Source organism: Myotis lucifugus, unplaced genomic scaffold, assembly GCF_000147115.1.
Source record: "Myotis lucifugus unplaced genomic scaffold, Myoluc2.0 scaffold_230, whole genome shotgun sequence".
Classification (NCBI taxonomy): Eukaryota; Metazoa; Chordata; class Mammalia; order Chiroptera; family Vespertilionidae; genus Myotis; species Myotis lucifugus.
In genome coordinates this window covers 1,463,791-1,490,012 of record NW_005871278.1, presented here as the reverse complement: position 1 = coordinate 1,490,012, position 26,222 = coordinate 1,463,791, and the positions used below count along the sequence as shown (strand labels likewise).

Sequence of the window (26,222 nt, the reverse complement as noted above, 5' to 3'; positions counted from 1 at the left end):
AGTTATAGATGAAAGCAGCAGAACCAACCCACAGCACGATTTCCCTCCGCGTCCCGCAAGGTCCCTTTCTATTTATGTGTGCGCGTATGTACATATAAAAGATGGAACACAGATTTCATTGAATAAATCTGAGGTCTCCAGGTGCAGACGTCTGCAGGGTCGGTGCCAGCACCCGTGTTTCCCTTTCCTGCCGATTTTGCTTGGATCCGGCTCAAAAACCCAGAGTCTCGTGGTTTTGTTTACACTGAATGGGGAGGATAGGAACAGAGCCATGGGCCGTCTTTCATTAATATACAGTGAGGATTTTGTCTAAATTACTGCTATGAATTTCACAGTACACGCTTTCAAAAGCAGTCTCAGGTGGCCTGATGAAACGCGATAGCGCCTCTGCAAACAGATCCGCTTTCTTTCTCCTCCAGGAGGGCGTGCGTGCTGTGGGAAGCCCCCGAACGCAGCGCTCCTCCGTCAGAGAAATACACTGCTACTCGGAGGTTCGTCCCCGCCGTCCCCCCTTTCCTCCTACTTAGTTCTCCAGTCGCTCCCGAGCCTCCCCCAGCCTCACTCCACTGGCCCCCTCCCTCTGCGAGTGTGATTGTTTTGTCTGGAAAAAAAAATCCAAAGTATATAACAAGGGGAGAACAGTTAGTGCTGATTTTCATTTGCATACATTTTCATATATTTTGGTGAAAATAATAGACTAGTGGAGAGCTGGGCTCGGAGGAGTCAGTGTGAAGGGAAGGCTAAGGATGCATCGTTCTGGGGAGTTGAGAATATGCCTTCACCGCCTCCAGTCACTTGATTGAAAAAAAAAATCTCTTATTTTAAAATCTAACCCTGGAAGTTTGTTGGGTAAGTGTTTTTCATCTTCTCTCCCTGCTTTCTCTTTCCCTGCCCCTTCTTGGGCGTGTGAATGCTCGGGTAGGTTTGGGAGCTTGTTCTCATTGCTTGGGACCAGAGAGGGTTCACAGAGTGATCCTTTGCAGTAGGAGGGGGAAGTGTGCTGGGGGGGGGGGGAGTAAAAACCACCCAGCCCTGCTAAAATATGATATAAAAAGACGCACTCATTCCAAAGCTCCCGCAGCAAGGCACTTTGGGGGTGGGGGAGAGCGCTATCAGTTTTAATTGTTGATTGTGACGGGGCAAAGGGCCCTAGAAAAGAAGCGCGTATAAAGCGCGCAGTATCGTAAACATTTCTTGTTTGCAGAATTAAAAAAAAAAAAAGAGGACCAGAGGGAGAGAACTGCCGTTTCTGTAGCCCGTGCTGAGGGGTGAACTGTGTGCCTGCTTGGGACTGGGGTGAGGGGATTCCTGCTGGGAACAGGGGTGGAGTGGAGGGGGCTCCGCAAGGGAGGGCAAAGGGCTGGAGATGGAGGAAGCAGGGGAGGAAGAAGAGGCAGGAAGTCCTGCACCCGGGTTAGAACCACCGCCGGGAGCTGGCGGCTGTGCAGCTCCCAGCTTCTGGTGGAGCGTTGGTCAGCAGAGGGTGATCAATCAAAACTAAGCAGGGCACCCTACCCTTTACTGCCAACGGCTGGAGCTGGAGCATCGAACGCTGGGTTTTACTCTGTTTCTCATATTTGACAGTCGGCCTGGCCCCCTCCTAGCCACAGCCCCAGGGTTTTGTAAAAATTAAGGGTGCAGTTACTGGCTAGATGCAGTTAATTAGATAAATATGGCTGGAGGAAATGGCTAGGCCAGTTCCAAGCCGGAGGGGGCACCTTACCTTTGAGAAATAGGCTGGAGGGAATTCTCAAAGCTTCTTGGTTTTGTTCTTTTGAAAGGAAGCCTTGCCTGGGTGGCGAGGGGGTAGCGTCAAATGGCTAGAATTTTATTGCACTTTTGTATCCAGAACACCTTGTGATTTAAAATTTGTAGTTTCTTTGGCAACAGTTGATGCCAAATCAATGAAATGGTTTGTAAGGAGGGAGGGAGAGGTTGCAGTTGGGGAGAGGGCTACGATCCGCCGGGTTTCCACTCCTTGTTTACTGCTTGGCAGCCTCGCTTTTGACTGGGGTTAACTCTCTGTGCTCCATTGGACCAGATGCCATATAGAGCTGCTCCCTGAAGATCATTTGTTTCCTTGATGGGGAACATTTCTGAGCAGAGCATATTGGTTGCCATAGAGAAAGAAATAAAAGGAAGAACACTAGTCACATTAAGCTATATGTTTGTGCACTGGGCTTTAGATAAAAGGGCCTCGGTTCAGCCGCGGAGAAGCCAGGCTAGAGATCTCTAGCGCCACGAAGACTAGCTTTACTTTGTTTTGGACTTTTACAGTTGAAACATATAAGCTAATTTTATTGGTGGTTGTTAATTTTATATGACACGGTTTACTGAACAAAATAAACTTTGGAAGTGCTCAGGAGTCGCACTAGGGACTTGTCAGCAGGGGGCGCACTGACTCGCTGTAGCTGGTACTGAGTAAAATGTAGCCGTTTCCAAAGCAAATCTGCTCATTCAAACTTGCCAAAGGAGCAAACCTTTCTGTGCAAATTCACCACGACGAGTGAATTCACTGCATAACACAGGGTTTTAAATACGAGTACAATGACTTCCCCATCTCCCACCCATCCATGTCTGTGAAATGGCCTGAAAGAAACAGTTAAAAAAAAAAAAAGGATTCGTCCATTTCTCTCAGTGAAGTGTACATAGGGCTGGAAAACAGATTGGGCTGTGAAAGCAAAAGCCCCTTAAAATTATTAAAGGTATGTAATAAGCTACTTTAGGAGCAACCATCCAGGTTGCAGACTTGGGGAAGCAGTCAGGAAAATAAAATGCATCCTAAGGTACGAACGGTTAAATAATGAATGCTCTTCAACTTGATACATGCTTTGACTTCTAAGTAAAACTCAAGATCCTGGAGATTTAGTCAAGGCGTCGATGATCTCTTTTACTTGATTTTATATTTAATGGCTGCTTTAATCTTGGTACCTCCTATGGCTATGGGAAAATTTTGGATTTGTCTTTGAAGGGCTTGTTGGGGAAAAGAAACGACAAAATAGTCGTTGGTTAGAGGTAACTGGGAGCTTGAAACTTCTTAGCAAAATATTACTTAACACAGTTGAAGAAAATTTTTATACAGTACCAGGTTTCTGCCCCAGAGAACTTTAGCTATCGCCGATGAAGATGGAACTGTATTTTGGAAAGGATAAAAAAAGATTCGTGAAAAACTTCTAAAACCGTGAAGAGCAAATTCTGACCGGTTTTGAGCAATTAGTCAGTTTGTTGCTGACAATTTTCCCAAGGAGATTTAGAGAGCACCACTAAGAAAGGGAAGCCGTGAGTGACTGGAAGTGAGAAGCTAGCGTCCACAGTTCAGCAGTTCAAGGCACCTGTGACTGCCACAGCCTGTTAGGAGGGGGCACGAGGTTCCCCTGGAAGAGGGGAAAGATGCCCTTTTCTAACTCAGCTCCAAGATCAACCAGCTGCCGCCATGAGCTTTCCTTTGAAACTAAGTTTGAAAAGTCCAGATTTGGCTTTACGGGTGTTCAATCTAGGAGGATTGAAAGATTTTTGGGAGTAATATAAGCAAAGGAGACACTTTAAAAAGCATTTTAATTCTGTTGTTTTCATCTGTGAGCTCTCACATTTAGACTTAGAAAATGCACTGTCAGGTTTGTACTAATAAAACAAAGTGGAAAATTGAGGAAACTGTAATTTGAGCCCAAACATTGCTTTTTCTTCAGTTCTCTGGACAAAAGACTTCTGGGGAAAATCCACATGAACTGGACAAACGCCTCAAAGCTCTACCGTACTTTGCATGCCTGGGCCGCTAAATGCATTTATCAATTATTATGGAGAAAGGGAACTTTTCTATTTAGCTAGACATTTTGCAAAACACTAGTTAAGCAGTCATTGTATATACATATTTAAACATACTTATTTTTGTATCACTTTTCACGAAATCTGTGACTGTTACTATTTTGGCAGCTACTTACTTTTCTGTTTTGCAAAAGTACTTATCCCCCCCCCCCCCGCAAAAAAAAAAAGTTTGCTCCTCATATCTATAGTCTTAGGTTACCTAAAATGAAAGAAATAGGAAATAGTGATTCTGAGTAAAGCAACAAGTTCACTTGAGAACTGATATATTATATATTAGAAACCGCTAGCGTTCTGTAATGATTTGGAGGTGGAAACGATTGAGCTGGGTATATGAATTAAGATTCAAAGTGCCGGGCAAAGCTACAGACTTTTAATTGTTGGGGCTGGGGACCTGCTTCTGCCAAATGGGAGAATGAAGAACATTACCTGGGTCAAATGCACAAAACACAAAGTGGGTACTTACTCATGTGCCTCCATTTGAGAATGACAAGGTGCTGGGTGCGTGGAGGGGCAGAAGCACGCTTGCCATGATCATTTACAAATTAAAATGTGCAGCATCCTCACAGCCCGCAGCATGTGCTGTCTACAAAGGGAAGGGCTCCTCCGCGGTAGCTTTTGGGTGGAAGGGGTGTGTGTCTTCTCACAGTGGAGGGTTTCTTGGTCGGGCTGAGAGTTTTGAAGCATGCAGTGGTCCCCCCAGTTCTCTGTATCTCGTTGGTCACCGATTTATCTGATCTGTAGGGAAGGAGCAAGCGCTTAGTTATTTAGATGGGTTCGAAGGAGCAGTTGTAAATTCAGACACTAGTTTCTCACCCTAATGTAAGAAGTTTTACTTCTGATGCTTCTAGGACAGCTTTAGCTGGATTGAGAAGGTGTGATAAGTTGGCTGTGGAGTGCCTGCTTCTGAAACAACCCATTTCCAACAGTTCGCCCCTCTAGCTGCATGTGTGCACCGCCAGGCCTGTGAATGAAAGCTCCCAGCCGCTGGGGAAGCCAGAGCTGGCACCGCGTGACAGACTATTCTTGCCTGTCCCCCTCACCTCCGCACCTCACCCCCCATCATAATGGTCTTCTTCGAATTTACATTCATAGGGCCCACCTGACTGACCAGAGTGATGATAATGATTTATTAACAAAAACATGTGGGCATGTCCTCGCCAGAAAAATACTCCAAGGTCAGTTTGGTGTGTGTGAGTGTGTCTGTCTGTGTTTTAAAAAACACAACCCAGAAATATTAACGCAGCTTTGCCAGAGAGGTGGTGGGATCTCTTGAGGACACCAACCATTCCCTGTGGGCTAGATGGCGGCTCCTTCCCAGGTGGGAACAGGATGGTCTGGTGCTGTAGAAGAGGCCTTGTGGCACATTATGAAAAGACAACCTTTTACATTGGCACCTGTGTTTTTATTATACTTTTAAAGATTTAAACTTAGCTATTGTCTGTGACGCTGGGCACAGGTTGCGGCTTACCAGGCTGAAGGCTGCTCTTTTGAGCATCCCCCCCCCAAATGGTGCTTGTGTGGGTTGCTGAGGCCCCCCATTCACTGTCCTGCTCCCGTCCTAGGCCCACCCTGGACTGGTCAGCTTGAGGGGGGTCTTCAAGAGAGTGTGGCTATTTTGTTCACTTTAAAAATACAGTATCAATATACATGGATACTTGATACTCCAAATACTGCATGGTTTGCAGCAATACAATTTCAGCTCTAAAATATCTGGTGAAGAGACCTTGGTGTAGAACTCAATGACCTTGCTCTTGCCCCTGGGCTTGGCAGTCCCAAGTTGAAAGCTATGTGTCCCTGTTTGCCTTGAACACTCACCCCTCCTCCCATATTTTCTGGTTTTTCGATAAGCCCACAGGGAGGCTTCCAGGCTTGAGTGGTGGCGCCTGACAGAGGGCAGCTCTCATTCAGTTTTATATCTGGGTGCATAAAGCCCCCAGAAGCCAAGGCCTGTATTGCTGGAAGGGCGTTGGTTGTGTTCTCTTCATTTTTAATTCGCATCGCAAAAACAAACAAAATTTCACTCAGAAAAACTGGCTATTAAAGTGTCCTAACTTCGGAAACACGAAGACTGCCCTGCAAGGCTCTGGCAAGTGATTCCTCAAGTCGGATTGGAACTTCCCCTAGAAAGGCTGGCCTTGGGGGCCGCACTCAGGCCTCCGTCCCGCAGCGGAGGGGCCTCCTGCGAGAAACCTCCCCCGAATAGGTGGGGGCTTGTGGGGCCTCGGGCACCCCCACTTCCTTAGATCGCATTGTTTTATTTAGAGCGCGGCTCAAAAACCAAAATTCAGAGGATCCATTGCTCCTCTTTTCTCCCCCAGCCTAGGCACGCAGGGCGGCCTTCGGAAGTGGAATCGGCATTGCTTTTCAGTGGAAAAGAATAATAGAAATAAATGAAAAAAAAAAGGCAAAGGGAGAAGGGATAAGATAAAAGGAATGAAGTGGAGAAAAAAGCAGGGAGAGATGGAGGAGACGGGACAGAAAGGGACAAGGAAGAGCGAGCTGCGGTGCGAGGCCGCCAGGGTAACCGCTGAGTCACCCCAGCAGGTCACTGTGTCCACAGGCGCCAGATGTCGCGGGCGGGAGGACCGGGCGGGTCGCAGCCCGGCGTCTGGGCGGCCTTCGTGTCCCGCCTTCGGAGCGCGGACTGGGCGCGGCGCCTCGGGCCCACGCTGACCCGGCGCGGGGCGGGCCGCGGGCTCGCGCGGGGGGCTTTGTTCCGGCGGAGCCGCAGGACCCCGCGCTCCGCCGCGTCCCCGCCTCCGGAGCTGGGGACGGTGGGGGTGGGGACTGCAGGACGGGCGCCGGGACCGCAGGGGTGCTGCGGGGAGCCTCCGAGCCTGGGCTTTCGTTCCTTCGCGCCTTTTCGTAACAGAACCTTCTCCCTTCGGGAGGAGGCGAGGCTGCGCGGGAGGAGGGACGCGGAGAGCCCTCCCCTCCGCGCTCAGCCGGTCAGGGGGGTGCGGCGCTCCGCGCGGCCCGCGGTGGGCACTGTGCGCGCGGACGCGTGCCCGAGGAGGGCGGTGAGTTCCGTCCCAGGTTCGAGGTTTCTGGACGAGGTTTGGTAGCTGCAGGGCGTCCCAGGCCGGTGCCCGGTTATTCCGATCTGCTCTCGAGGTGCTTTGGGGCCGCGGGTGGGCGCTGTGGACGCGCCCTGGGTCCGGGGCTCCTCGCTGAGAGCGCGCAGATCCCCGTCGTGGAGGCGGTGGCAGGGGACAAAGAGGCGCACACTGGAGCGAGCAGAGGGCAGGCGGGCCGGGCACCCACGCGCGCAGCCGCCCAGGGCTCCTCCCGCGGGGCCGGCGCCTGGGGAAGTCCGCCGCTCGCAGCGCCCGCTCACCCCTCTCGCCACTGCGCTCAGCAACGCGTGTCACCGTCCCCCGCCGCCCCCAAAGGTGTGGGCAGATTGCAAGAGTTGCTGCTCTGTTATTGTTGGTCAAACAGGCCCTTTCTCTTGGGAGAGGGGCGCGGGGCATGTGGCGGATCCCGGGCAAGGATTATATTAATCAAAGCATTATTTCCCCAGAGAAGCCGAGCACAAATCAGAGTAAATCCTAATAAAATTGGATCGTGGAGAAACGGTACGCTTTCAGTAATCTGTGCTGCCTGATAAAAATCTCACGTTTATAAGATGTGGGTTTAAAAGAAAACCCCGCACACCTCTGGCCTGGGGTGGCTGCTGGGTCGGGATCAGGACGGGGTCAGTCACCACCCACAGCTCAGCTGAAATTCCGGAGGGAGAAAGGGACTCGGACACCCTGGGTGGAGGTTCCGCAAAATCAGGTTGACGCCAAAGGCACTGTTGGCCCTGGGCGCCCCCTCCCCCGAGTGTCTGCAGGGCCCCTGCGCTGGATCGAGTCCCCTTAGGCGCCTGTGGGGAGCGAACCCTGCTTCTCTGGGAACGTAGCCCCCATTTTCCTCCCCCCCCCCGTAAGGCTGCAGGGTGGGCAAGTCCCCGTGGGTGGGGGCGCAGAGCCCACCCAAAGGGCAAGGGCTGGGTGCCCGGCGCGGCGGGGGCAGATGCCCAGGTCTTCCCAGGCCCCAGCCCTCGTCCCTCCGCATCCGAGGGGCCGGGTCGTGGACGGCCTCGGGCCCCTTGGCCAAGGAGGGGCGTGCGTTTGGGGATGAAGCCGGGGACGCGAGGCGGCAGCTCGCAGGTGAGACTTCTGGCACTTTCGGGTAGTAGTCCCCGACAGGAAGCAAACTTCATCTGCCTTCCACCCCCCATTTGCGCTGCGCTGCGAGGACAGAAAAGCAAGGCTCCCCGTCCCCGACCCCAGAGCAGAGGTTGAGCTAGCAGCCGGGAGGCAGCTGAGGCCTCTCGCAGCGGCCGAGACCGGAAAGCGACGCCCCTCGGTCCCTGGAGGGTGACAGGTGTGACCACCGTCCCCACATGGCTGCGCACCAGCCTCGGGACTCCGCCTGACCTTTCTGAGAGGCGCAGAGACAGCCCACTTCGGTCCGGGTCCCCCGCCGGCCCCTCCTCTGCGCCGGGCCGGCGGCAGGTCCTCGTCGGGCGCCAACTCGTCGGCGCTCTCTGCAGGCTCGCGCCAGAGGAGCCCGCGCGCCGTCCCGGGTCGTGCGGGGGCCGCTCGGGCTCCCCGCGCCGCCCGCGTCCTGGCCCCACCAGCGCCGCACCCACCCCGCGCCGCGGGCCTTTCCGAACCGGACCTCCCAGCGGCGGGAGAGCGGTAGGTGCCGGCAGAGTCCCCAGCGGGCGGCGCGGGGAGCGGTGCAGCGGCGTCACCCCTCCTCGGACCCTGTCCGCCTTGGGTCCCCGCTGCGTTCCCGCCCACTCTCGGGTCCGAGCCGGGCAGCCCCCGCTGGTGCCCTCTGGAGCTACGACAGCCGCGCCAGGCGCTCACGGGGCTGGGCCGCCGCACCTCCGGCGAGCGCACCTCGGAGGGGCCACTTCCCCTGGAGTCGGGCGAGGACGGAGGCTGGGAGCAGTGTGCGTGTGCGAGTGGGGGCGGGGGCGGGTGTGCGGGTGAGTGCGGTGCGCGCAAAGGGCAGGGCAGGCGTGCAACAGCGCGCTCCGGTGCCAGAGTCACCTTTTTAGCCTTCGGATCCGAATCTTCAACCCTAGAACTTATTCCACCCGCCCCCATCTCCTCCTCCTCTATTCTCTGTAAGTGCGTCTTTTTCCACCTGCATCCCATCTGCTTCCCAAAGAGGTCCCTCTTGTGGTCCCGGGACATTCTTGGACACCCTGACTCACGTGAGCGAGGGTAAGGCTGAAAGGGACAGTATTCCCGAGAAATGCCACTGAGAGCTTTTCCCTCGTCCAGCCTGCTCCTTAGACCACATTCCCCCACAGGGAGGCCGCGTTTCAGGGCCTGGAATATCTGCTTCCTCCGTCTTGGCCTTAAAAATCGCTTGCGTGGAGGTCGTTTTTATTTTGGGGGGCAGAGGAAGGCGGCAGGAGCCAACTAAAACCGCTTTGGGAGTCTCTTTGGCTGCCCTGTGGTGTGCCACTGCCCAGCCCCTTTCCAATGCGCTCGCTCCTTTTCAGTTGTGAAATTTGGAAGGGGGGAGTGACGACACCCACACCTTTTCAGTTCTGAAATAATGACTCCCTTTCCCTCCAGTCTTGATTTCCATAATTTCATTACAAAACGGCTGTCAGTTATCTCTTTGGAAAAGGGAAAGCGGACTAGCAGGAGAAAATTTGGGCCGAATGAAGTTCCTCCTTTTGAAAACTTTAACCAGGCCCACCTGGACTGCTCACCTCTCAAGGGGAAAGCAGGGCAGAGAGAATTCAGGAAAAGGTGACATAGTTACATTCTGGGGAATATGAACCCAACTGCCAAGTTGTGTTTTTGATAACATGAGATCCTAAAAAGATCTTTATACTTTTAGTTGTCCCCTTGGGGCCCTAATGTTTGCATCTGAGGATTTTCAATAACTTAGAAATACTAGTGGCATGTATTTTGTGTTTCTTGGATTGATTAATGTTAGACGGTTCTACTATTAGCCACGATTCCTTAAAAGACCTCTTTAAGGTCCTGGACACAGCTCTCCGTACAGTTTGCAGACATTCACCAGCTAATATGCCGGTCGAACTTGGACCAGGCCTTTCCATAAGATGATGTGTAGACAGCTAAAGTTTAATAAAGAATGTCAATGATAAAATGTTAATGTTTAAATAGATGAGCTTTTGCTTTTAGAATCTAAGTTTGGCTTTTCTTTGAATTGTTTATCCAGCCGTTTTCCCACAGGCCTTCCTGAAGGAAGGGAAGGATGGAGGGGAGGATCACTCATGTACTTAGGGCATATGTGAGCATAAGGTTATCAAACTAGCCTTTTGGAAAACAGCAAATAAATAAACCTTGTCTATAAACACCCATCTCTGTGGCTGTGAAAAAAAGAAAAACCGAATGATTTTCACGAAACAGTTAACGAAAATAGTGTATGGCAGCCCTCAGGCTCCTCCTCTTCCTTCAGGGTAGCACCCTTTGGTAATATACACATATTTATACATGATGTAAATATACATATGCACAGGGTAGATGTTTATGTACATAACATAATGAAATAATATACATACCCAACTGAATTCATTTGCATATAAAAACCCATGTGTAATATACCAAACTTCTGCAATTAACAATATATTCTACGTCTTAAGAGAAGAATGAATTTATCTTAATATTGACGTGAACTTCAAAATTTCTTTTGAAATCTGAATTGTGCCAACTGTACGTGACACCAAAAAATTGATAAATAATATATGCCTCGTATTAATATTTTAAGCACATCCCATTTAAAAGTATTGTGAACTTAAATAACTTGTTTTATATAAAATAAAAGGGCATCATACTTTGAATGCACATTTAAATATGCACATTCTATCAAAATCCAGGGTTTATTTTTTTTGCCTTTTTCTCCTCGAAAATTAAATACTGTTGAAATTAAATTAAAATTAAATTCTGAATGTGGTAACAAAAAACATTAATTTTATTTTCCATTCTACTATGTAGGAAACATTTTTAAGTAGTTAATTTTATGGGCCTCTATATCATTAAAATACATTCAGGAGTTTAGTGATAATTCAAAATGTAAAAAGAAATTGAAGCATGTATTTATCATTGAAATGATGTATAATATGGGATGACATGTTACTTGTTTCTTGTTTAGTTTTTTAAGTCTTTCATTTTCAAAGGCTTTTTTTTTTGTTAAAATAAGAATTCATTTTGGGTTAAAATGAATACATTGGCAAGAATCCAATGCTCAGTTTGGCTGAGCAAATGTAGATAAACGTTATAATTGAATGTTATACCTTAACAGCTATTTGTCCTAGTTGATAAAGGAATCAAAAAGTAAAGTTTTGAACTGTTCTTGAAAACCACAATAGGCGCTCTCTCACGTAATGAGACTTACTTTTATTATAAGATTATTTTGTTGACTTTTCTATATTTATGTAAATGTATATTTCTTTACTGAAAAAACATATACAATATTTATGGTAGCATTTATTCCCATATGTAATCTATTGCTTATTGATTTCAGAGACAGTATTTGAAAGACTGATGACTCATCAGTGGTGTCTAAATATTAGTGATGAGCTTGTAAAAATTAAAATCAGTTTAGGCTCAACTGCTTTTTGAGGTTTGTTTCTTAATCTCTTAAAATGCTTGAGGTTAAAACCATGGAAATACAAGTGAAAGTCTTTAAAAAGACTATAACTTGGAAAGAGGTGCAAACATTTTATTCTAGATGGGCTTTAACGTCAACTGCAAAAATAAGTTAGTCTTCTATTTTAGGAAGTTTTCCATGTGATGGTGTGCTGTGACTTAAGGAAACACAGGCTATATAACGATTTGCACAATATTCATTCAAAAATTTGGATGAAGAATTGAAATGTAAAATAATCTTTTTGTCGATTTAATTAATGAAGGGGGTAAAGGCCTATTTTAGTAGGCTCAAGTTACAGACATAGAAAGATTTGTATGAATAAATATTTTGGCATTCTGTAGCCTGCAAGCAGACAGAAGTATAATGTAGCAAATAAGACTCCCCAGAACGTAGGCATCCAAGATTCAATTTCATTTAAAAATTTGGCAGTTAAAGAAAACAAGGAAAAATGCTTATTAACTCAGGGCAACTGTAAAATGTTGACAGATTTCAAGTTTCATATCTAACTAAGCCCAGAAAACTGCTGGGAAGTTGGAGTACAAGTTATTCTGTCAAACCATTTTTCATAGTGAATTATCATTTCAATACTCTCACATTTAAACTCCAACTTTATAGACTACCCATTCCCCTGCCCTCCTTCTCTTCTCTTCTCTTCTCTTCTCTTCTCTTCTCTTCTCTTCTCTTCTCTTCTCTTCTCTTCTCTTCTCTTCTCTTCTCTTCTCTTCTCTTCTCGTCTTTCTTTCTTTTAGTCTCAAGTCTGTAAGCAGTTGGGTGAGGCTAGTTCAGTGAGGTTCAGAGAGACATCATGGGGGAGGTCAGTTTTAAACCTCAGTGTTTAGACATTATCAGCGCCACATCGAGTTGAGATGTATCTGTTCTCTCAAAATGTTTATTTTCTTCCCTCATCCAACTACTAGTGCCTTTTAAGGAGAGAATCAGGCCATATCTACTAAAAGCAAAATAAATTGGAGAACTGAATTATTTGGAGAACTCAGGCCTTGCTGCTTTCTCTTCCATCTACATGTTAAGAAGAGAAAGACGGACGTGGTGAAATTGGAATAATCTAGATTGGCTATCTATAGTGATTCCGTTTGTGAGAGAGCAACTCATTCTATAAGCTATTGTGTGACTCCACATTCTCCCAGGGTTATGAGAGACGAAACACCTGAATGGACCTCCAGTTGAGACCTTTACCAGATTTAAATAAAGAGAGTTAAGGGGCCTGACTTGCCAGGTTGGGCTGAGTACAGTGATTGAAGTTATTAGATAATTGTTCACCTTTCTACTTAGCCCCACGAGAGGAGCCATACACACACATTATAAAATACTTTAAATTAATATTAAATAGTCCAACTGGGATTGCTAAGTTATTTACATTTAGCAATAGATTAAAATGTTAACATTATACATTTAATGAGTGGGAATCTTGGCTGCCTTGTATTCTCTGACTTGGAAATGGTAGTTGAACACATTTTCAAGGATCTTTCAGGGAGGACAGTTTTCTCGGTGTAATTTGGTGAATTGAAAGATACAATCCTTTTGCTTCCTGTCGGGGACAAAGATCCAGAGAATAAGAGAGGACAATGTTATCGGTTGTAGGTGGCTCTTAGACCCAGACACGCTTTTAAAGTAGTCTTTGGTAGAGTAGGATGAGAGTAAGCATGATTTGGGTGTAGTCTAAAGATTATTAGTAAACATTAATTACAGGCAATTTTTAAAAAGCTATCTAGTCGCACCTAGAATGAACCATATTAATAGGCTTTCCTTTTGCATATATTTCTGGAAAAATATGTCAGTACATTTTGCATTCATCTAATTAAACAGCTGAAGTATTATTCTAACACAAAGCATGAATACTCGAAGAACAAATAAATTGTATGCCAGATAAAAAGGAAATATTGCTGACTTCATATTTGCTGTAATTCTGGGAAGGAGTGTCCAGGTGAAATCTACTGACTGGGGCTCTTCCCCAGAGCGGCCAGAGGTGGCCTCTGAAGATGGTTCGCTATTCACTAGACCCAGAAAAACCCACGAAATCATGCAAATCAAGAGGCTCAGGTCTTTGTGTTCATTTTAAGAACACTCCTGAAACTGCCCAGGCCATCAAGGGCATGTTCGAAAAGCCACCAAGTATCTGAAGGAGGCCCCTTTAAAGAAGCAGTGTGCGCCATTCTGTCATTACAGTATGGAGCTGGTAGGTGTGCCCAGGTGAACGTGGGCTGGACACAGGGTCGGTGGCCCAAAAGGAGTGCTGAGTGTTTGCTGCGCGTGCTTGAAAACGCCGAGAGCAATGCTGAACGTCAGGGTTTAGATGAGACTCTCTGGTGGTTGAGCACATTCAGGTGAACAAAGCTCCCAAGATGCAACATAGAACCTACACTGCCCTTGGGCAGATTGACCCGTCCACGAGCTCTCCCTGCCACACTGAGCTGCTCCTCACTGAAAAGGAGCCGTTTGTTCCTAAACCAGAAGAGGAGGGTGCACAGAAGAAAAAGATATCCCAGAGGAAACTGAAGAAACAAAAACTGATGGCCCGGGAGTAAATTCAGCATAAAATAAATCTCATAAAAGTAAAAGCAGAAAAAAACAACAACAACCCACTACTGACTGGGAATACTTTATATTTAAAAAATTGTTTTATTACACCAACAGAAATTATGTTCTTTGTATTAATCTTAGAAAAAGTGAGGTAATCTTTTGGAACTTTTAATGATTTCTGTTTTAAGATGCACATAGAAATAGGGAAGTACCTCATAGCTTTAATGTTTGCTCACACAGAAATTAAGCAGATAGAAAGATTTAATGAATAAGTGAATGAAGGATGTTTAACAAGTGGGAAGTTAGACTGAAGATTTTACTTTTGCTGGTTACAACTGTTAGTTATCCTACACTATTTTTTTTTAATTTGAGCCTTCATAAACTTACCCAATATGAAATTTTTACAGAATCGCTACTTATTCTTCACTCCAGGCCCTTTTCAATAAATTGATGCCATCCACTGAAGATTTATGGCAAAACAAGGTAATAGACTTATTATTAGGAAGTTCTCCCATCATAAGAATTTATAAGATTTTTTGGAAATAATACCTACAGAGTGATTTATTTTGCTTCTTTCCTTTCTCATTTTAGAGTTAAGGCCTAATTCTTGAAGTTGGCTGTTGATCACGGTGCAGGCTGGTGAGAGGTAGCCATGTAATTTCTTTATCTTTCACCTGCAAATTACACACATTATTTTGCAGCTCAAAATAAGCATTGGCACTGAGTTGCATTCAGTGAGTGTCTTTCACAGCATTAGTACAGAACTGAGGTACAAAAGAATATTAATCTAATACATTCCAAAATTCAAATACTTGTGATTAATAAGCATTATTATCTATAAATAAGGCCCTAATGATACTTTGGCAGTGTTGTAAACACAAGAATCAGAGGCAATTATTGTCATTATTGTTCGGCAAGTACTTCCATGAATACCAAATGGGTATTGCTGTCCAGCTACTTGGCAACTAGGTTTCTATAAAGAAACAGATGTTGGCCAATCAGGACTGGCTGCTATTAACTGCCCTTCGCCCCAAATGCAGAATCCTTAAAGAAAGAAAAAGAAACCCAAGACATTAGAAACAGTTTTGACATGATCTTTAAAAACTGCCCTTTATAATAAATATAAAGCTTCTTGAAAATAATGCTGTTTAAAATACTGACTTTGGTGAACTGGCTCCATTAGCAACCATTGTGTGAGCTGGAAGCAAAGGTCTCATTTATGAGGCTGTAGACCCAGTGTGATGATGAGATGCCCTTGAAGTCAAATCAGTGGACAACAAAAACTAGATCGCGGCCGCACGGGTGGCCCTTTAGAGAGCATGGGTGTGGCCACATCTTCATCTTTTTTTCCTTCCTCAGGCCACCCAGAGCTCGCTCATTCCTGCCTATTAAATGGGACTAGCCTACCAGGCCCAGCTCCAACACCGGGTGTGTGTGTGTGTGTGTGTGTGTGTGTGTGTGTGTGTGTGTGTTGGGTGTGGAAGCTGCTGCAGTGCAAGTTAAAGCAAGTGCCCCACGCTCATAGAAAACTGGTCACAGGCCCCTGGCCACACACTTACTTTGCGCTCTGTGTCTTAGAGCCAGGGCAGACCAGCTTTGCCTGTGTCAATGAGCAGATCTTCGCTTGCAGTCTTAGTAAATGCAATGGCATTGGTAACAGCTAATGCGGTTTTGTGGAGAAAAAAAATGTTTCATATACATTTTCCTAAGGGATAGGTGCCTTAAGCATTGAATACAAATTTATTGTCCATTTTTAAAATTTTCTTGTGCTAAAACCTTATGCTTTAAATGTCACAGGTCTGTACGGGGGTTGAGAAAGAATTGAATTGGTTTCCCAAGACTTTGGGGAGGAGGAGTGGGTGGTGTGGGATAAGTGATGTTGAGAAGAAACAACCTCTTTGCCAACCACTGTTGTTGGCTCTCAATTCTAGTGGGCCATGTTCTTTATGGAGAGTGAGTTGTTAAATGGGACACACCTATTGGAGGTGAGTGACATTGCCTAGTATGGACTCCTCCCCCTCCATCCCCTCACCCAACAGACATCTCTTTATCATCACTTTAAGTTTGACGGGATTGTCCCTTTTATCTCCAGGGAACCAAAACCGAAGGGATTCCTGGGAGGGGAACCAGAGGGAGGCTCTGAGATTTTCCTCCAGCTCCTTCTGAACATACTCTTGCCACCTCAACCTGGACTTTGTCATGGGAACAAGGTAGCCACACTCAGGGCAGGCAGCTGGACTCCAAAGCCACGTCTGACAGGGGCAGTGGGGCTTTCATCTGGACCCTCTCCTCTCTCTTCCCTGAATGAGCTGGAAGGAGAACAGTCCACTGGTGCCATCTCTGGATCTGGGGAGGTCAGAAAAGTGAACTCTTCCAAGCAAAGCTTTTCTCATTCTCATGCCTACTGACTCAAAAGAGAATTTCTCTAACAACAACAAAGATAACAATAATCACAATGACACAGTATTACTGAAGACCTGCCATGATTAGGTATGAAAATATGTGCCATGTGGACGTTGTCCTGTGTGAGCCTTTAAGCACCCTTTGAAGTTCTGCTCGCACCCGGGTTTGACAGATGAGTCAACCGAGGCATCTGAGGACTAAGTCACCATGTGGTGGTGGCATCCACATTGAACCTTGGTCCTATCTCTTAGAGACAATGTGCTTTTCAAAACAAATTTAAATTTTTTTAATTTCTTTTTAGAGAGGAAGGGAGAAGGATAGAGAGATAGAAACATCGATGAGAAACAAACATCTATACTCTCTACTGGGGGTTGAGCCCACAACCGGGCATGTGCTCTGACTGGGAGTCAAACCAGGGACCTCTTGGTTCTTGGGTTGACACTCAATCACTGAGCTACACTAACAAGGTGAAAATGTGCTGTTTTTATTTTATTTATTTTAGAGAAAGAAAGAGAGGGAGATGATAGATAGATAGATAGATAGATAGATAGATAGATAGATAGATAGATAGATCTACAACCTCTTATGAGAATGATGTTCTAACCAACTGAGCTATCCTGGCGAGGGCAAGACAATGTGCATTTAAGACAATGTGCATTTAATAGCACTGCTTTACTGTTTTCCAAACGTTGGAGGCCCCTGCTTGCTTTCTCCCCTTTAGGGACACTCGTGCTAGCTGGCAAAGCAGCCATGTGATATTTGTGAGTGCAGTGCCCTGCTAGTCTTATTCACAACAATATCGCCTGTATCACAGTCAGCCCCATGGCCCGGCCCTCTCAGCTGCTGAGAGCAGGAACCGGCTCACCATGCTAACCTGAAACGATGAACACAATTTGGTCTGGACGGTCCATTTCCACTGAAGTAGAGCAAGTTACAGGGCCTCAGAAAGTGCATGTGTGCACAGCTACAAACTCCTGCGTTAAGTATACACGCGGTACGTGCCAGCTCCGCTGATACGAGCGCCCTGGGAGGCATGGCTTCTGAGCAGGGTGGCTACTGACTCTGGTGGGACCGCCTGGGGGCTGCTTCCGCTGGTTCACTCCTCAGGTGCTCAGCTCACCAACACCTTTGCAGGAACGTGTGACACCTTGGCAGCCATGGGCAGGGCCACTGCCTTATTTGGGGGCCCAGGATAAAACAGTGCTGTGGGTAGGAGTGCTGTGAGGTTAGGTGGGCTCCTCACAATGCTGGGGAGGGGCAGGGTGTGCAAGTGCCGGTTCCCAGACGGAGGGAGCCAAGGCTTTGCTCGGGTCTGAGAGGAGAGTCAGTTGTGCGACTTTGAGAAACATGGGTGCTCCACTCACAGCCGGTGCCCCGAAGGGGAGTAAACCTCAATGACGATTTCTCAAAGTGAAATCATTGCTGCCACTCACTCCTAAAGGGCAAAATGTTATTTGTAAAAATCAAAATGAAAAGGTTACTTGGCTCCCAGCAAAATGACTCTCACCCATTAATTAATTAGTTATTAATGAATTAATATGCTGACTCACTGCAAGAAATCAGGGCAGTTTATAGTAACCCACGGCAGAGAAAAACCACGGTGGAGAGGGAGCCGGTAAACCAGAGGCGGCTGACACATGCCCTCGGTGCTGCCCTCTCGGGGAGAGGCCAGAGCGCACAGCGGCCTAGGACGGGTTTACTCTCTTTGTAGCAAAAACATAAAAAAAATTAAAAAAGGGTTTTACAATAAGCTATCAATGTTAACTTTTATTTAAAAAGCCACAGTTTTCAAGATGAACTGTCAATTACATCTGACTTGAATATATTTCCCAAATACCTTTGATGTATCTAACCTCAATGAAAATGTTCTGAGAGGAACTTACTGGGACATCTTTTGTACTAAAAATAAAAAAGTGGATCTTGAGTCCATCAGAATTTAATATTAAAGAAACAGCACGATGATATTCCGTGACAATTTTTAATGCTAACAGTTGGCATTTTACTGCCTATATTTACTTCCCATGAGATAATTTGACAGCTTCTTCCCAATATGTCCCAGGAAATCAATAAATTATGTTTTACTGTTTCTTCTCCTTCTTTTGTTTAGGTAGTTAAGAGGCAGACAGTATAGAGAGCTCAGCACAGTTCCTTGCATTCAGGGCATGTGAATTCATACACTGAGCCACAGCTAACTCAGCGATTGTTGTCTCATGTCGCTCTTACGGTATCAGTTTTCTCATCTGTTAAATCAGGGTCTGGGATTTAGTTGATTTTTAAATTGCCTTCTAGTCATAAAATTCTGTGCTTTGAATTTTCTGTCATCGAAGGAATCCATTAATGTAAGCATGATTTTTAAATATCTAACTCTATTTTATTTGAGATAGAACTTACATGTGAAGAAGAACACAGGGCATTCTGTTATGCGGTGTAAATCAATAAAATGAAAATGTATCCATTGACAACATTTGTATTTTCACCTAATACAGAGCTGTGCCATCTCTTTGAATACAATGCACTTTTATGCCCCATTAAAGCATGCTTGACGTAACTTTCAACTACTTGCAAATGCTGAGAAGTTGAAAAACATAACATTTACAAAAGATACATCTGGTGCATATTTATATGACTTTGGATAAGGAATCATTTAAATACTGCTGAGCCATCTCCATATTAGGAGAAAAGATATTCCATGTCTATGTGAAATCACTAGTAAAATACATGGAGGTTTAAATTTCTACTATGCATTTCTTAACTTGACACATGTTAAAAATATGGAAATATTGATCAGGGCTTAAGTTATCTGAGTTGTTGAAATTGCTTCTTCCCTGAAGTTTATAGATTACATCATTAAAGCTAGTGTAGATTTAAGTTTTGAAAAGGGTTAAAAGTAGTACTTTCTATTCGAATAGAGGCTTTTTCAGGGGCAGAAATTCTTAATGTGGGGTTTATGGGCCCGTGAAGCCACAGAGGTGAGCCCACAGAGGTGAGCTTGGGCTCCGTGACCTCCTGAGTTTATTTGCAAACATTTGTGTACGTCTATATGCATATGGTTGTTTTTTCCGGAGAAGACCTAACTCACATCAGTATCTTAAAGAGGTTTATGACCCTGGAGGAGTGGGAAGACTTGGACCATAGGAAGTACTTGGGCTTTCCCCTTACTAGTCAGTCGTCTAACCGACATTCTGCAGTGCCTACCTCTGCAGGCCTCACCTGTGAAACACAAGGGCTGCACGAGGACTTCCCTAGTCCCGAGTCAGAACCTCACCTCCATCTCCTCCATACTTAAGCCACCAACACCCTCAGTGTTGCCCTACTGACTGCCTTCGCTGTTAGGTTGCTCCTGCGCAGTTTCTGTGCAGAGTAGGGGCTGGGTCATGCGGGAAGCGTGCAGGAAGCAGCACCCTGGACACTGCGGCCCCTCTGGAATGCATGTGGTGTAGCATCTGAAACAGAGCTGACACCCTCCGGCTCACACACACTTGAATGAATGTTACAGGCCGTGCTTTAAGCTGAGAGACGTAAGAAAACCAAGGCGAAGGACGCTCTGTTCCTCACTGTGTAGAAGGGAAAAAAGACAGCCATGTAAGCTAAGGCGTTCGCATCTCCTTGTCAATTTCTTATCTGTTGTCAGCTTGAATGATTTCTAAATCAGAAGAATGCTGAAGATCTGTTTTCCCATCACTTCTGAGCCTAAGGAATTTGGCGCTGGAGTTCTGAGCCAGGAAACAGCCCTGTTTTGAATTCAGAGGCTCTACTGCTGAGCGCAGATGCCAGGCTGATGATAGGCTCTGCGTGAGACTTTCACTCTGGGGGTCAGAGCGGGCCGTGGGGTGGGCACATGAAGAGGTGCAGCGTGGCCAGGAGTCTTCAGGTGCAGGGCAGGCTTCGGGGACGTGGTCAGCGAGGAGAGACCCACCGTTATTAAGTAGACTGTGGTAGCGGGCACTACTGGCCTCAGGGTATGAGGAATCTCTGAATTTCTGTATATTTGACTTGGTGTAGCTTCAACATTTACCCGGCTTTCTAAGGGTTTCGCTTCCCAGTTCCTATGGAGTCATATGGACTCACCTCCCAAGCTGATCTGACCCATTGTGAAGAAGGTGGTATCTGAGAGGACCGAGTGGGGGGTGTTCCCCAGATTCTTTTCCGAGCCCTTCAGGTGGGTCATGTCAGTGCGGCAGCAGCGGGACGACCTGGCACCACACTGCAAACCAGCCCAGCCTCAGGCAGGCGCCACCCCCTGGGCGTCCTTCTCTCGCCCCCCCCAGCCATGTTCTGTATTGCAGATCTGGTAGAACTCTTCCAATACACCGAGAGGTGGAACTTCTTCTGAATTCCAATCCCCGTGAGACTATATTCCTGGGAGGTGGCTTGAAAGGGTCCTATAGCTGAGCTGTCAGCTGTCGTGACCTCCATAAGAAACGACTTAAATCCCATACAGTCTGATGTACTGGCCATGCTGGGACATTTGACAACATTGGGATTGGTTTATTAGTAATTCATACTTCTAATAGTAGACAGAACTCTTTACAACCAATTGAAATGACAAAAATAAATAAATAAAAAGACGCAATTAAGGATCGAGACTATCACAGAGCAAATTTTGATGAGGAATGAAAACAAAAGTATATATTTTTTTCTAAATGACCATCACAGCGTGCTCCAAAGCCTTATCGAAACCAGACATGCATCCAGCACAGGGGGTTCCCCATGCGATTACATTATTGATCTGCCTCTTCCCGTTACTCACCTTGATGGAGACCGCAAGATACCTTGACTCAGCTTGAGTGCCACATGATGCCTCGGGGTGGGAGGTCAGAGTAAACCTGGCTAGTGGTGTTGTGTTTTCACTTTGGGAGAAGGGGAAGAAAGGACTGCCAGCTTTTGATGCCATTTGCCTCTGTTGGGAGAGCTGTCTACTGAGTCTCCCAACCCACCCAGCAACTCAGGCTTGGTAACGATATTGAGCTTTCTACCCAGAGTGTCCTCGTGGGAAACCCGTCTAGCACACTGAGAAAGCAACCGCCATAAACGGAATGTCATGCCACTGATAACTCTAGCTGGTTTAGGTTAGCTATCGCTCCTTCAGTCAACAATACACCTGTTTACTATTTGACTTCAGTATCGTAATGACTTTGGAAGAAGAAACGAAATAAGTGTGTTAAAAGCTCCTTAGGAAAAAACAGTCTCACAGGTCGAAAGTGTTCACCTTCCCAGTGAATCTGCAGAGATTGTAAGACATCCATGGGAGGGCAGGTGAGAAAGAAACAAACAAAAGAAGGATTTCTGATCCTTTTTGGCAGTCTCCTTATTCAGATTGTCAAGTCCCTTCCCGGAGGCCCTGGTGTTCCCGTTATACTTGACATTCATTATTTTGACTTGAAAACAAACACCATTTGTTTGTCATGATAAGTGTTTGGTTGAGTAGTAGTATCAGCCCTGGAACTGGGGATGACACTCTGCCTTGGAGACCTGACACACCTGCCTGGGTGAGAACTGAGACCCCTCCACTCGGCTTCCTGTCTGGGCTCAGCCTAGAGAATCTTTGCTTAGCTCTCTTGAACTTCTATATGTTAACTTCATTAATTAATTTTTTATGTGACTTCTAAGGCAGTTTTACTAAATAAAAATGAAACAAAATAGATGAAAAAAACCCAGATGTTCTGCCACCTTGCTGCCCTCCAGCGAAGGCACTGAGCCCAGACGGCTGGGTGACCCTTCCATAGGCGTCATTTAGAAAACATGACCACAACATCACAAAAATGACCAAGGGCCGTTTGGAAACTACAGTCTTACGTGCTGGGCTGGAAAATATTATCATTTGATACATAGAAACATTTCTTCTTTTTTTTAGCCAGTTGTTTTGAGACCAGTATAGAAGGTCTTAAATGTACTCTTTCCTCATGTCGTCAACCAGGAAGGTTTTTCTGATGAAACAGATCACTAAAGGGTCAGGGAAAGTGCTTTTAAAGATAAAATTCTCCATAATAAAAGGCATGAGCAATTAAATCATCCAAGTAATGTGGCGTGGGCTATTAAATCATCTCTTCAACTTGGGGACCAATGGGTGAACATTCGCTACGCAGTTCTGAGTTTTCATATTATAGATCCAGAATTTAAGAAAAGCCATTTTGCTAATAATCTGCTATGAGGAAGCAGTGCAAATTAATTTTCACATTGAGGAACGCCCATCACGTATCTATGTTCTTAAACAGCTGGCCTGTTTAGACCGAAATGAGTGATACTCAGCTATACATTTCAGTGAAGTTGGTAAACCAGTTAACTCAGTAAACTGGGTGAAGCAGGGCTAGATTTTAAAACATGAATTGAATGGCACGAGTATGTTGAAAATCCAGAATGCCGTGAGAGCATTTGGACATATCCCCCAAGACGAGGAACTTCTTGTGATGCCATTTGCAAAGAAGTGAAGGAAGAGATTGCAAACTTTTTTTTGGTAATTATCTGTGATGAATGTGCGACTATGGAAATGTAAAGTAGGAAAGTAATTGGGGGAAAAGTCTGAACTATAAATCTGGAGGTTTGCAACAAAAATATGTTTAGAAACCTGCATATGTTTTGAATATTAAAAGGCAAGGCATTTCTTTCTCTCGCTGTGGTTATATTCTTAGCCGAGCCAGGTGACGTGGCCCCGGGTGACGTGGCCCTGTCACTTCTGGTGCCTGTGTCAGCCTGTTTCTCAGGAGACAGTATGTGTTTCCTTCTCGCAGAAATAATTTTGACCATTTCAAACTGCTTAATTTTAGTGTTTTTTTTCACCCCCAATTTGGTCTTTGGATTTTCCCCCCTTTTGTCTTGTTTTCCCTTTTAAGGTCTAACGTCACTTCCCACAAATCTTTCCACATTTACTCTCTGGCCCCCCTTTCCCTCTGGGATATTTTCTCTGCCCCATCAATGAATTTCCCTGTCACTATGGACTCTCCTTTCCCTGTATCACCCTTATCTTTCCCTGGTCTCTTTGCTTTTTGGCTACAATAGGTTGTCTTCTTCCTGTAGAGACTTCCCCAGCTAGTGGACATTTTAAACCAATGTTTGTTAATAGACAGCTAACTTTCATAAAATTTTCACTGAATTTCAAGTTGGCCTTCCTTCTCACAGTCTCCCTCTCTTCCGAACGGGCACAGCCCCGTGTTTTTCTCCTCACTGCCTGTCTGCATCCTTTTGTCTGGTGTCTGTGCTTCCATCTAAGATCTCTAGCCTGAGAGCTCGGCCGGCAGCTTTGCTCGGGCAGTTTAGTGCCTTCTTCTCATCAGCCAAATGCTCGGCACCTGCACACGCAGCCTTTTTGGTCCAGACGTGGCTGGTCGCAGGGAGGCCCCTCAGACAGAGGTGGCCCTGTGTGCGTTGACTCAATGGACAGACGGGGTTCTGGCCGGGCTCTCCACGTGCCCGTTTGCGTCACCCTGGATAGACCGCTGACTGCCCTGCACCTCTCTGTTCTCTCGGAGGTAACAACTCCCAACTCTAAGGGTTTTGTGTAAATTTTGTACTTGAGATATTTCCAGCAAGTGTTCATTCCCTCTGTACTTCCCTATATAGAGTCCTCAGGAGACTAAACGCGGTTCGACACAGCAGACGCAGTGGGCGCGGTGGAGGTGAGGTGCTGCCACTAATACAGCACTGCCCGTGGCAAGCACACTGACCTCGCCCGTTTCCTTCCTGCACAGTTACCTGGGGCCCGGTGGGGGCCCCACCCCGCAGCAGGCAGCGGAGCCTCTCTCCTCTCCGGCCACTGCCACCATGGGATTGACTTGGGAGGAAAGCAATGCCCAGTAGACAGCCACATGGATATTAGGGAAGTGATAGCTGGTGAGAGATCATCCGGAGTGTGGAAAATCAGACCGTTCAGCCTCACAGAAAGAGGAAATTTATGTTTCGTTCCTAGTCCCGAGAAAAGAAAACCTTCCCTTTTCTTTCCTCTTTGTTGTTGTTGGCAAGACACTGTAAGACGGCAACTCGCCTGTAAGGCACACGGGGCCAAATTCTCAAAGAACCTCTGTGCTTGGCCTGTTAGGTTTTTGTGCAGAGCTGCAGTCCGGGCGGGGGGGGGGTGGGGTGGGGAGGGGAGGTGGGCGCAGGTGGGCCCTTCACAGTCACCACCTCACTTGGAATGTGATCATGTACTGACTGTGAGATTTGGATTTCCTAAAAGTAGAGCTCCTTACGGCGGCTGATCCCTGGCGCAGTGCAGTCTTAAGTGAACAGCTCTGAGGATGACAAGGAACCCGGGCCTGTCTGCTGGGCAGTGGGAGCGAGAGGCTTGTTGTTTGAAACAAAACTTAGAGGAGCGCTCCAAATGATCCCGTGGTCCGTGTGGAACGAATGGGTGACTCAGTTCTTGCAGGTCATGGCGCAGCTCTTGCCCAGTACTTTTGTCGAAAGTAGGCCTTCGCTAGGGAATGGTTGATGTCTCCGAGGCAGTGATTAGGCAATAGAGAGGCTTGTGGTTCCTGTTTCTTCTCAGAAAGACCTAGATCCCTTCTTTCTGATGTGATGACTCATGACTTTAAACCCCTGGTTTTGGCTACTTGCCACCTGTATCTATTAGAATCGAGAAGGTTAGGCTGGGGTAGCAAATAGCCATCAAAACTTCAGTGGCTTCAAATAACAGCTGTTTACTTCCTGATTCTACTGTGTGTCCACGTGGGTCAGAAGGGCTGTCTGCGGCTTTAGACAGTGGGGGACTCAGGATGGTTAGCCTGCTCTGCACACCTGCGCCCACACGCACCACAGTGGGAAGGGAGTATGGCGAGGCTTGTCCTGGCTCTTAAGGCTTCCGCCCAGAAATGACACCTGCCATTTCTCACATATCACCGGTCGAAATAGTCACATGACTATGCCTAATGTCAAAGTCATTGGAGACACTCTATCCTTCTGTGAGCCTGGAAGGAGGAGAGAGACGTATTTAATAAACTGCCTATGACTACCTCATTACTCATTAAATGCAGCCACGCAGGGAAGGGGTTTCTCTGTGCTTACAGTAACTTGCACCAGCAGCAGCAGAACTTCTCTGGCCCAGACATTCATGAGCATTGGTGAAAAGTGTTGTCACATGTCTCCACAGCAGTCCCCGGGAAGTGAATGTTCTACATCCTGGGAACTTGGTGATACAGAAGGTTCAAGGACTATTGATACTTTAAATACTTTCAGTGACAATGATTATGATGAAAATAATAATGAAGGAAGCATAAAAAACTCCAGCCCAACAGGAAAGGAAGTACCATCCCTTCAGCAAATTGCTTTAACCTCCCATTTTTTGGGCCTTTTCTTTTTGAAAAGTACCCTTTCAAAGTCTTAATCAAAACCACGACATCTTTCGTGATCAAATTTAATCAACATTTGCCAGATATGGAAATTAAGACTAAGAGAAAATTAGGTAGACTTTTCACATCTCTTAATCATAAGTTAAAGTGTTTTAATTTCATATTTTAAGCAATTGGACTGTAACCACCCGTACCACCTTTCAACCCCTATCACCCCCACCACCACCATCACCAGCACCACCATCACCATCATCATCACATCCAGCACCATCACCACCATCACTACCATTATCACCATCACCATCATCATCACCACCACCATCATCACCACCACCATCACCATCACCACCATCACCATCACCATCACCACCATCACCAACATCATCATCACATCCAGCACCATCACCACCATGACCACTCTCACCACCACCATCATCACCATCATCATCATATCCACCACCACCACCATCATCACATCCAGCACCATCACCACCATCACCATCACCACCATCACCACCACCACCACCACTACCACCATTCACTACC

General features: G+C 46.4%; 1 pseudogene; it reads left to right on the top strand.

Moving 5' to 3' along the window:
* The first annotated feature begins 13,444 nt into the window (after nucleotides 1-13,444).
* On the top strand, nucleotides 13,445-13,997 carry LOC106698776 (annotated as a pseudogene).
* The last annotated feature ends 12,225 nt before the right edge of the window (nucleotides 13,998-26,222 follow it).